An 11,194-nucleotide genomic window follows, 5' to 3' on the forward strand; every position below is an offset into this window, starting at 1 on the left:
AAAAAAAAAAAAAAAAAAAAAAAAAAAAAAAAAAAAAAAAAAAAGAAGCCCTAAGCATAGTAAGTTCACTCTGTTTGTTTTTTTTTTTGTTTTTCCTTTTCTTATTTTACTTTTGTTTTCTACAAACGCAGCGACATTTGGCTATTGGAGATGTTTGGTACATAAGGCTATGTGTAACATATATACTCAGACATTATAAACAATGTTATAATAGAGGTTTCAGGAGTGTAATGATGTGCATATGTCCAAAAAAAGGCCTTTGAGCCGTGTCTGCAATTTGGTGGCTGTTAAATACTCATCTCATTTTGACCTCGCATGTCTATTTTTTAATTGGGAATAAAGTGAATTCACTATTTATTTGTGGTTTGATTTGCAGAAGAAAACGAAAACAAAACCATGCCCAACAAGGCCAGTCACTCTGCTATTGTGGCGGTATTTTAATGTATTCTCTTATTCTGTGTGAATTTCTTTTTTTTTTTTTTTGAAAGTACACAGATCTTAAATATCGTAGCTAGAGAGTTGATATGGTTTGGATTTCAGATGATAAACACTACCAAACGGTGTCATATTAAAATGTAAAAACTATGCATGCGTGCCACAGCCTCTGCCTGCTATGAGTTTGGTTGTACGAATGTTTTTTTGACTTCTAAATCACACATTTGCTAAAATGAGCTCTGCTAGATATCAGTTTGCGCACAGGCACAATGTGTCTCAGTCAGATTCATAAAACAGATAGCTGAACTAGACTTTGACTTTTGACATCAACAATCTGACTTCAATATTTCTCCACAAAAAGAGACTCCTGACTTGGTGCTATTTCCCTGTGATGGATAGCTTTTCAGCTGCTGACAGCACGGAACATAATAAATGTTTTCATTAGCATTGGGGGCTGCATATCCCCATGTCTTAAGTTTTCCAGCTAGTGGCTTTGAAATGCCACCCAGAAACACCTGCAGCACTGCCTTGTCTCTGCAGAACTGCAAAGCCACTGTGAAAAAATATTATTATAAAGTTGTCTGTAGATCAGCATTCTGTGCTAAACAACCTTTTAATTGCCTACCCTCTAATTTTACTTTGCCTGGAAACACTTGCAGCCACATATTTTAATTTAAGCTGCTCTGTTTGACTCCTCTGATCATCTGGGTTTTCATTGTCATTGCTTCACAATAATTTAATGTCATATATAATGGCATGAAATTGAGGAAAGCCCTGAAAGCTGCCAATCCGAAGTGATCTCAGAATGTTCCCGCGTACAAGCCCAGATAAGCTTGATTTGTTTGTGCCAACATTATTCATCACATTCTGTGTCTAACTGGGCCAGTGTTCTCTTGCTCTTGCATTTTCAAATCCTCTTTCAACATACACTGAAGCTTCTTAATCAGTGTGTTTTCTATACTTTAGTTAACAAAATGGTTGAAAGTATGCGTTTGCGACAAAAAGGAGAGGGTATTATGATGCTGCTTACTTACCACACTACTATCTAAACAGTTTAGCATACTGTTTTTTAACTTGGTTCTCGTTTTAAAATTTTCATTTTGTTTGCCACTAGAAGAGGAGAGAGATTTGGACCACATACGCAATTCAACATTTGTTTTAGATTTTCATTTAATAATATTATGGAGAGCTAACTACCAGTAATGAAAACTTATTTGTGAGTCTACTCCAAAGCTGATCATATATGTCTTCTTGGGAGGAGAAGAGTTTTATTTTATAGCTAATTAAAAGTTTCTAAAGATGCCATGGATTTTTTTTTGTGCAAATTAAAATTAATTAGAGTTATTAAGGAGCCATGAAAAGAAGGATTTGAGAAATAGTGAGAAATATTATTTAAACCCTAATGGAATTCAGTGAAACCCACAGGTCTATTACAGGCCCCTGATTTGCCAGGATCACTGCAGGGAATCTAACATTAATAAGCACACTGGTAATTAAATCATTTGTTACTTTGTCTGTAATGTTGTAATGTTTCACTGATACTCTGTCAGAGCTCTTTGTGCAGATCAGAGCTAATCAAAGGTAATCAATTTTCAGCATTTGAGAAATCTGTAAATGATTATACATTCATCAGATCATTTAGTGGAGTGCAAGGAAAGTGCAATGCAATTAATCTTCCTGCATGAGGAGGAATTACCACCACAGAATTCAACAGTTATAATTAATTTCATTGTCTTGCTGTGAATTTTGATTGCTTTTCTTTGGACTGTATAGTACAAATGATGATTCATTGCAAAGTATTTGCAAAGCAAACACACCAGTGTGCTATGCAAATTAAAGTAGCTGTATAACAGATAGGTTTCAAACTTCTTATTTACTCAGGGTTGTTGAGTACTAATTTGCCAAATAATAATTGCTTGTTAACTTTATACACTCTTCCCTTGAATATCAAGATTGGTAACCAACATAAATAGAAAGCACGTGCTATTTTGTATCTTATGGTATGTATGCAAAATACTAGTTAGCAATAAACTTGTTCACTTTACCAAATAACTTAAGCATTAAAAAGGGTTATTTACCTTTGAAATAATTTGCTACTTATTTTGCTTACACAAAATAGGTAGTAACAATAGATTACGCATAGAAATTTTCTTGTGTGTTGTTTTTTCCATTATATGTGACCATAAGCCTTTAAGAGACTTTCTCTAGAAACATATGCATAGAATCTATTTATATCCTGAATGTTGCTTGTTTAAAAAAATATGTAATTTTTGGTACATAGTAGGGTATTGCCAGAATACATTCTCCATAATTTACAGATTTCCTACATAAATTTCTTTTCAGTCTCCCAAAGCTCTGCTCATTTAAAGATGTGCCTGTGGAAACAAAAATCGATTCAAAACGACTGAAAAGGTTCATGTCACGTTTTGTGTTAAAATGAGAAGAATTTAAAAATGAAATTAAGATTAATGGCAAACAGTGAAAGAATGTGCATAACTTTCATATTAACTGTTTGCCGGATGACTCCAATTCCGTAGTCCTTAAAATGTGGAGAATACCTTTTCTTTAAATTACTTTGTGAAATCCAAGTCTCCAATGTTTTCTCCCAAATTAAAGTCTGTAAACCTTAAAATCAGCTCAAATTTCTAAACTTCACATAGCTCCACAAACATGAAACCCTGTTTTATTATTTCTTGACCAAAAAGCTGAGATAGGTGCATGATTCCCAATCAAAAACCAATATAAGATGTCACTTTCCCCTCAAATACATTCTGTGTGTGAAGTCACTGAGGCCATTGTTTAATGCATATTGAGGAATAAAGTCACTTTTCCTGCATGTTAATTTTTTTAACCAGTGAATTAGTTTGAATTAGTTCAAACCATTGCTTGCTAAAACCACAAGGGTTAATATAAGTCTTTGCTATTCTGAATAACAAAAACAAACCAAAAAATCTCGAATGGGTTAACTGACTAAATTAACACATTCCAAATAATGTGCAATTAAAATGTCAAGGTATTGTCACTTAAAATTCATGGTAAGATAAATAATACTAGGAAATAGACCAAAATAATGCAAACATAATAGTAAATCAATGCTATTTTTTTTCTGAGAGAATTAAATTATCAAATTGTCTGGAAACCCAAAGAGATAGTCAGAGGGCAAATGAAGCCCCAAACCACTATTTTGTTGTCAAAATCAATAAAACAACTGGGAAAATTCTTTGATAGTGTCAAATCTTGCATGTACTTTAAAACATTTGCCTAATGTGGAGATGCAATGATTCTGATTAAAGACAAATAGTATATAGGTAAAAAATTCCTTGTCTCTTAAATTTAAGTGTACCTCTATTATCTACTGTTTCTTGGGAAGTGTTTCTTTTCAATTTGTTAAAGTTGTCCCATCTTTGCTAGTCTCTTCTCTTTATGATTTCCCATTGTTGCTGGGATCATGGCATTCCTATTTGACAGTTCTCTGTAGTTTTCATATTTGATGCACCATTCTGATCTCAGGTATTACAGTTGGTTCAAGCAGTATTATGTGCTAAATATAGTTCCACTAATTTAACATTATTTGAACTGCCAAGCTTAGAAAATTCACTTAAGAAAAATTAATCCTCTCAATTGATGCTTTCAGATTAAATCTGCGAATGTTAACCCATTTGATCATTTTGACTAAATTCACTGATCAAATCATCTGGAAAAAGGCTCTTTGAGTTAAGAGAAGAAATAGAGACATAAACACAGTATACAAAGAAGAGGGAATAAAAGTTAACATGCAATGCAGCATGTTTTGTGTGAGGATCATAGGTTTTGGAGTGAAAAAGAGTTCAAATCCTAGATCAACTTCTTTAAAGGGGTCTGAGCTTGGGAAACTTTTCTTATGTAAACTTTCTAAGTCTCATCTATAAAATGGGAATAACAATCTATGTTGTGGGAAGTTGTTCTTTTGCAAATGTACATTAACATGGTTGGCACATAGTAGGCACTCACAAGAATGAAAGCTGCTCTTCTGACTCATGCAGTGAAGAAAAGAAAATGTGTGAGGTGATGGTGGACGTGGTAGAAGTAAGGGCTCTGACTTCTGGGTTTTATCCGTGAATCTGAATACACATTAATTTTCCCATCATATTGGCCTCTTAGTTACAAACATCAGTTGAACAAAAATGCAGAAAGTTATTAATTAAGGAATTTAAAACACATGATTTGGGGTAGGGATAGAAATGTTATAGGTTTCTTCATTCATTGTTTCCAAAAAGCTTTTCTTTTCTTTTTTTTTCCATTAATACCTTTGAACTACCTCAAGCATCTACTTCAGAAGGTTCATCAACTTAGGTCTCTTGCATATCTATTTTTTTTAAGTTTTTATAGGTCTCTCTCCTGAATTATTACCTTCTCCTTCATTTGCATTGGAACAGACATGTTAGAAATGGTAGAATGGTTTCAATAATTTTTACTAGCTGTTTCAGCATTATTTTTTATTAATAATAACTCAGAATATCATTTTTGAGATTTATCATTAATTTAGTTAAGCAACAATGATTTTCTCGATAGGATTGTAAAATCTAAAACATTCAGAGAATTTTGACTTATCAGAAGTCAATTTGAAAAATTCAGCCAAGTGTCAATATCAAGTTCTCAAAATGGAAGCTCAATATTTTTTAAAATAAAAATATTTCTGGAAAGAGATGGTGGGGGGGGATAGATTTTTATGGTATAGTTTCTCTATGATTCTTGGTTTGCTCTTAGTCTCTTGCAAAATTTTCTAGTTTGAATATAAATGAAAACCCTTTGTAAGTGAAAAATAAAGCCAGGGATAATTTTATAAGATTGGAAAAATCTAAGTATATATTTTTTTTAATTACAAATCTAAAAAAAAAAAAATCCCTCATCTGTCATTTAATTAAAAATTTGATGAGACTTGATGTTTCCCCCGGTACAAATTTCAGGGAAATTTCTATAACTCAGTAATTATCTTTATTAACAAAATACATGTGATGAATATTTGTTTCCACTGGTAATTTCCATCTCCTAAGTAACAATTGCTTTTCATTTTTCCAATTTTTTTTTTAATTCAGAAAGTCTAATTTCATTTTGTTTGACATCCAAGTGACTTTAAGGAATTTCCAACTATAATAGTTAATAAAATGCAATTGAGGAATGAGCCATATATGTTTTTGATGGATTTTGCAAGTGTTCTGTTCATTTAAAGCACCAGTCTGAAAATTTTCCTTGATATAAGATGGAGAACAATATAAATAATCTATCTGACTTTTAAAAATATATGAAAGAAGAAAACAGAAAACTTGATAGGTTCTTACAATATCATAATTTATGTGAAACATGAAAAAAACATGCATACATAACACCTTTCCTGTCTGGCTTCGTCTGTATTTCTTTGTTGTCAAAACAGGTTTCCATATTTAACTTCTTTTTTTGATTATGCCTTTTTCTTATTTCATGGAATGATATGTTATTATCTCTGAAGTGTAGATTTCTGCCAAGTTCTATGCACTTCAGTGTTAAGAGTATGGCCCACAACTCTGGGAATCTTTGTTGAAGCTGTAGAAATAAAATGAATAGTATAAAAGCTTGATGGCATCTGTGGATAGGAAACTCATTAAAGGCCCCAGCCCTCTGTTTTATTTCCAACCACATTTTCCCTGTGGGATTTCAGTGTCTTGCAGGATGAAACCAGCAGGACTCATTACTTACAAAACAATGTTTAGAGTCCTTTCGTGGTGCTGGAATGCTTCTGCCAGTCAGGTAAAGAACCTAGGCCTTTATCCTTTCAGGGACAATGCCGGCCAGTTCACAAACTGCTTGGAAAAGTCATGCCTTTGAATGTAACTGCAGGTGCTGCTCCCCAAAGGCTGTTGGTTGGTACCCTCCTATGCAATGTACAATGGGATAATAGAAAATTCACTTTGGAATTCAAACAAAGTCTTAGAGAAATGGAAATAATAGGAACACAATTTTGAGACTTCCTTCGTTTTTCCCACGAACTATGGACCATGACTAATACCCTCAGGGCAAAAAACATCCCTTTGCCTTTAAGGGATGTATACAATTCAGTGTTTCAGATAAATAAGTTTCATGACCTCACCAATTCTGTGGCTTCCATTCATTTACTAGAAAATAAATTTAAGCAAGAGAATAAGGCCATGTTAATGGACTGAACGTTAAGACACTCCATCCAATAAAAGATCAGCACGTATGAGTATAAAGTATAACAAATCATCTTATTTTATTTATTTTTTTTCCCTAAAAGAAATCATTGCTTTAACTGGGTTCCCTAAATCAAATTAGTATAGTTCTGACTGAATTGCCTGTCTCTCTTTGGCAGTGTGGCTAGTGGCATTTTGGAAATATTCTTAGAACTTGTAAAATTCCTGCAAGAATAATAAGGACCTTGCCATTGTGGAATCAAAGAGATTCAATCACTTAAAGTAGTACTATAGGCTTGTCAAGTGGAATTGCTTTTACAGATTTGCTGAATAACTCATCCATAATGGCTGAAAATTTCAGCCATTTTGTTAAAACACCCAAGGCAGAAGAGATTAGTGCGCACCATAGAAAAGCATACGTATAATCACGAGGAAGTTTAGACCACGTCTGCACCGTGAAGTACCATTTAAACATCCCAAGTTCCAGTCATTACATTATGGAAAACAATGTGAGCCATCTAAAAAACGAAGTGTGGCTTGCTCTTCTTTGGCTGATGAGAATTCGATAGCATTTAAGCTTGGTAAAATGTATTTCTAAACAAAGTTGCTATCTTTACAGCTTATCTTTACAGATGACAAGGTCATGTAGAATTTGACTGGAGGGAATTTAAAAAACAGTTAAATGTGGCAACCATAGAGAAGAAGTTAAACAGCGAGAAAGTGCTAACCTAGTTGTTGAAGAATTAATATCAATTAGAGTCCTATTAATAATAATAGGATCAGCTGACAACAAACATCTGGGTTGCTAAAATGAGAAACCATTAAGCTCTTCCCTTTTAAACACATTTTGACAATGGAGACATGTATGTTATTTTTCAATGGGTAAGTTTCAACTTGAAGGCTTCCAGCATTTATTTTCACAATTTTATCTTAATTCTGAAAAAGAAATCAGGAAATAAACTGCTATTTTAAAGATTGTCCCTTGAGCCTTTGGTGCTTTGCAGAAACTATTGTGAAAGTTGGTTCTGGAGGGGAAAAGTATATTTTTAAATGTCAAATTCATCTCGTATTTTCTAGGTGGGAAATGACATGAATACTAGATTTTGTGCAAAAGCTCAAGTAGGCTTAATGAAGAATAAATATTTTCCCTCCACCTACATTTTGGATTTTGAATTTGGGGGGCTATATTTAGTTTGAGTTGTATATGGTGTTCAGTAGAGTAAAAACATGTATATAAAACTTATCTTCAGCTTGAATTTAAATTCATCTGCTTGCTACCTTGTTTAAACAATAAAAAGGGAAAATATTCCCCAGGAAAGATGTTTAAATATCAGTATGTAAACAATGATGTCACCTTGCAATTTGAATGAAATATTAATGGAAAGAAGAGCAGATGAATATCGGAATATATTATGAATAGAGTAAATGCAACAGAAGGGTATTTTCTATCAAAAGAAAGGTGGTAAGAAATTTAACAGATACAATTCATAGTCTCAGTAAAATTAATGCATTTGGGCTAGAATATATAGAAGTCATTTAGCTTCTCTGTTCCAAGAATCTCAAGAGCCCTATACACATGTGGATTACAAAATTGAGTCAGAAGGAAGATAATTCAATCAACACTATCTTTTGGTTTTCACTATTTGCATAGCTTTTGCCAGAGGTCATGCAGTAAGTCAGCTGCACTATTAGGAATCCAAATTATGCATAAATCCTAATTCTAGCATTATTTCTCCAACACTCTACATTCTCCAAAGCAAAGTAGTCTACAGAAAAAGGATCAGAAAATTTCTCTTACACACAAAGCTATTTGGAAAAAATAACCAACGAATTAACCTATCTAATGATTCGTTCAGTAGTAAAAGCAGCATTTATTTGACATGTTCTAAATCTACCAGTGATGGCTGCCTCTCCTTCCAAATCATACTGTGCCCTTCTCTACCAACATTCCCCATTCCAGTAAGCTGTGACTAGGGTTTCAGAGGAGGCCAGTAAAAATAACTTCTCTTTCTCCTAAATAAATAATCAGTTACAAGCTAAGTATTCAGTTGTACACCTGAAACTAATATAACCCTGTATGTTAATTATACATCAATACTAAATAAGTAGGCAAATAAATAAATATACAAATAAAAGATAGGTATTTGAGGCAGCTGGAGGAAGCCAGAATGCCAGCTTTAACTGGTAAATGGTGGAAAATAGGGTCTGATTAACAGGTGAACCACTCGAAACATCACTCAGTAAATAGACCTCCCACCCCTCTCAGGCAATGTCACATACCTGCAGGCCTCCCTAGCAGGGCTGGAGTCTCTTGACTCACAGAAGTGTGGACCTAGACATTCTCCCTGTTGTCAGGCAGACCTGAAGGAGAAAAATGCTGAGCTTTCTCCTGAACGCATCTTCAGAGAAATTGCTCCCCCTTTCCTGAGACCTAAATGTGAAGGCTGCATGGATCCCCTTGAACCTTTCTCTTCCTGGGAAATAGAGGGGAAAATTCCCTCTCCTTTAAGGAAAGAAGAGGAGTGGGGAAGAACATGTGTGTTTCTTTTTCACTTGTCTAGATTATTTTCTCAAGTAGGTATTTAGGGACTAGAGAGGAGGATTTTATTTTATTTTTTTTTTTTACCTACGTATCTGCATATAGCTTCCTGTACCTCAGCTCATGGTGTAGCTTTCTGTGTGAGGATGTCTAAGCCAGATATGATAGCTGGAAGAGGTATAATAATAATGATAAATCAATGAATCTTATTTTGAAGGGGCTAGAGGTGTAGGTGCCCATACATACGTCTTGATGCCTCATAATATGCCTCTCTCTCATTCTCATATTTTTTCAGGCTGTTCTCAGTTGTTTTTCTTTGTTTTGTTTTTTTCCTCACTGGTAAGTGACCCTTCTGTACCATTCAAATAAAACAGTTGATTTAGGAAAGTAAACTTACTTGAGAAGGACATGGATCCCTACTATTTAATTTTTTTTAATTTTTTAATTTATATTTATTTATTTATTTATTTATTTTTACTTTAGATCAAACCAAAGCATGCCATCACAAACAGGCACTGAATGAAACTGATTTCTGTTTTTCACGCATAAGATAGGCTGTTCTCACTACCCAAGGGCATAGTTTCAGGGCCGGCAGCATCAGAATCACAGGGAGGTGTTAGAAATACGGAATCTTGTGTACAGTTCTTCAACCAGAATGTGTACTTCTCAGGTGACTCCAGGACATGTTAGCTTTCGGGAAGCACTGGTTTAGGAAATTATTACCTTCCCCTAAGAGGTCAGCTGAGGCTTTCATTACTCAAACTACTTTAGGAGCCGTGGAGCAGAGGAGCCACAACCTGTTCTCATAGTTGCCGGGAGTGTTCCCATAGTAGCTGGGACAGGATGTGTGGACAGGGCCCTGCACAAGAGGTCCAGGACCATGAGCAGCACAGGGCATTCTTCAAACAATATGCACCTGAGTTTGAGTCCTAGATTTACCACTTGCTAGGACTGGGAGCTCAGCAAGTTACTTCATCTCTCTCAGCCTCATACTCTTAAATGTGAAGATAGGAATATGATAGTGACCTTGAGATTTATTGTGAAGATGACTTGAAGGACAGTATGGTGAGTACATGCCAGAAGTAGGGAAATAATACATTTCAGTTTTTTTCCCTTTTATTTCCCGCAAGTGAAAAATGTCCTTAATTATTTTAATAGCCTCAGTTTAACATTCTGTGTCTAGGTTAGCCAGTGTGAGTTCTTCCCTACATGAGACTCTCACCCTTTGTGGCCAAGCAATGACTGTCATATTCTCTTCTAATGCTGCTGTAGCACAAATACTTCTTGCGTGCTCGTTGATCACTGACTATTCTCACAACAACCGACAAAGTGAGAACTATTACTGTTTTCATTTTTCACAGGCAATGAAGGGGCACAACAAAGTTATGGAAGCTACCCAAGATTTCCTCACTTCTAAGAGTTCATGTGAAGATTCATACCCCATGTTCTACTTCTAGAGCCCATATTATTGGCCACTATGCTAGAGATGGGACTGGAAGAATTCAGTCACTTTCTTTTATTGTGGCTTCTGTTGTGACCAAGAATAGATATTTTCAGATTAATAGTAAAGTCCCAAATCTGTGGAGAAACACTGAGGGACCTGGATGAGAAGCCAAGCCTTAGATTTCCACCTCATTTCCCTAGGTAAGAGTCACAACCCTCCCTCCAGCAGTAACAATGTCTTTACACTGTAAAGCTAAGTCATGTCATCTTTACTAATTCTCTAGGGAAATGAACAATTCTTGTTTTTCATGGCCTACTTTAGAGAATGCTAGATGAATAGTCAATGGTTGTGGAGAAGGAAATGAGCCAGCTGCCTCCCTGGCCTTCCCTTGTGGACAGCAGAGGGCTGTAGTCAATTCCCATTTATTTCCATGTGGAGAGCAAAAATGAATGTGAACTCAACTTACTTTTCTAGCCTCTTCATTAACAGTGTTATTTCCAAATTTTGTTATAGATATAACATTTATGATTTCTAATATACTTTCAATGTCTTGAAAGTTTTAAAACTCTACTGAAGGTGATACTATTTTAATGGAAACCCAAAAATCTCTGA

The 11,194-nt window shown here is 34.7% G+C and overlaps 1 long non-coding RNA gene across 1 annotated transcript in view; it reads right to left on the reverse strand.

Moving 5' to 3' along the window:
* The window catches only part of LOC116867414, a 9,630-nt gene extending 582 nt beyond the window's left edge, over positions 1–9,048 (reverse strand). The window contains exons 1-2 of the long non-coding RNA XR_004382593.1: positions 8,880–9,048; positions 6,148–6,323 (exon numbers count right to left, since the gene is read on the reverse strand). This is a non-coding gene — a long non-coding RNA (uncharacterized LOC116867414). The remainder of the gene's footprint in view (positions 1–6,147; positions 6,324–8,879) is intronic.
* Positions 9,049–11,194: the final 2,146 nt, after the last annotated feature.

Source organism: Lontra canadensis, unplaced genomic scaffold (assembly GCF_010015895.1).
Source record: "Lontra canadensis isolate GAN:19392208 unplaced genomic scaffold, GSC_riverotter_1.0 scaffold12, whole genome shotgun sequence".
NCBI lineage: Eukaryota > Metazoa > Chordata > Mammalia > Carnivora > Mustelidae > Lontra > Lontra canadensis.